Below are 2040 nucleotides of genomic sequence, written 5' to 3' on the forward strand. Positions count from 1 at the left end.
TTGTCTGTTCTAAAGAAAAGTTGGTATACGTGTGTTGTATAAGGGATATCCGCGTACATACGCTGATTTATGCAGGTGAAGTCGCGTATATGGAGTTCTGAACAGCAAGGGCAGATTCTGATTGGAGAAGGTCTGAGATGGGTATGACAGAGTCCTTCAGGCATAGTTTCAGGGGGAGCAGCAGGCACAGTTTCAGGGGGAGCAGCTTAAAGTCTAATAAAGCATTGTTGGCATTTAGATGCTTTTGGTCCTAGTTCACAACTATTGTTGAAGAAGGAGCACAGAAGGAAATCTTGGTTGCTGATCTAAAAAGATGATTATCAGATGCTGCTGGTGACTTTCATAAGTCTTGGTCTAGTTCTTTCGTCTCTATGTCATGTATCTTCTATGGTTTTAAGGTCATGTAACGGCCTATGTTGATTTCCCCACTATGCCTGGGATGAATGATGTAATGTAATTGGTTGTTATATGTAAATTTCTGATGTATCCCCTCTTGGTTGGTGGTATGGATGTATGTATTGAGTCTTTTGGTGATAGGAAGGTCCTTTATGATGTATAAGGCTTGGTTCTTTTTGAAGAACATCTTTTGAAAATCTTGCCTACAGTCAGGGGGAGCATGTTCAGCACAACAGAGCAAAGATATCAACACATTCACAGGGGGAGCACAGCCCTTTGCCCTTGATGACAAAGGGGGAGAATGATTCTAAGGATCTTGGGGTTGCCATCAAGTCCAAAGGGGGAGATTGTTGGAATTTTGGCACAGGTATGGCGCTACGGTACAGGTGTTGTCCTTGATGGCAACTCTCTTTGATGACAAATCTCAGTCCAGACTACAAGAATGAAGAGAAATTTCATATACGCAGGTTCATTAAGCTCAAGATGCGTATACACGCTGGTACGCTATATACTAAGTCGCGGATACGCAGGCTTGCTATATACGAAGTCGCGTATACACGCAGTTTCATGAACAGAAAAGAACCTACATGTCGAGAAGCTTCCCTTTTGGTCCGTGGTAGTTAGTCCTCGGTACTTGAGCCTATGTTTTTGGACTAAGGTATCTCGACAGTCGTGTTGATCCCGAGTTTTGAAGTTGATGGTATTGTATTTCTATGGTTTTGGCCCGTGGCATTGAGGAGGGCCTAATGCTATATAAGGAGAAGAAGATCATTAGGCTTGTGTATTGAAAAAGTCTTGAATATCTAATGAAGAAAGAGATCTAGTATGCAGGTTCTGGGTTGATGATAAATTGCTTGATCTGAGTTAAGGAGAGATCACATCGGTTGATGGAAGGATAGATCGGGATCAAATTGGTTGAAATGAACTATCGGTATATGGTTGATTACGCATATTTTTAGATTTTCATACTGACGCAATGTTATGTTCTGAGTATGACTGATGACTGGTACAACTGCAAGTTATGAGAAATTATTTTTAGATCTGTACGCAGGTTGGCTTCGGTAAAAGCGCGTGTATACGCGGGTTTGTTTCATTGAAGTAGCGTATACCTTTTGAAGCTTAATTTTTGGGTTGCAGTTGGGTCTGTCTGTTATTGCAGGGTTCTGTAGTCTTCTCTGTGTTCTGGTGACTGGGTGTTGACAGGGTTTCAGTGGTTCAGTGATTCAAAGTTTGATGATGCTAGTATTGGTTGTTTTGTGCTTCTATGATTTGCTATGAAAAGTGAATGAATCATGGTCTTCAGATTGAAATGTTGTGCTTCAGGAGTATCCAGTTTGAAAATTGATGAAAATGGTACCTGAAGGAAAGAAGATTGTAGGCCAGCACCTACGTACAAGTATCTTAGCTAGTACAAAGCAAAGGGGGTTGGCGCTCCCTTCCAAGAGAGTTTGGAAAATGAGAGAAGGTTGTAGCCTTCTGCAGGTTGTAGCCTGCGTACTGGTATAAGGCTGCACCAGTACAAAAGATTGTAAACTGAAGTTTCTTATTAAAGAAAGATAGAGACGACTTGCAGCAGGTGGTTTTCACCCACATTGGGTTTCCACCTTATATCATGGTGTTCATGTGTGTGGCTTTTGTGTGATG

This window comes from Pinus tabuliformis, chromosome 6 (assembly GCF_031772625.1).
Source record: "Pinus tabuliformis cultivar Carrire ecotype Pingquan chromosome 6, CPIR1, whole genome shotgun sequence".
Lineage (NCBI taxonomy): Eukaryota > Viridiplantae > Streptophyta > Pinopsida > Pinales > Pinaceae > Pinus > Pinus tabuliformis.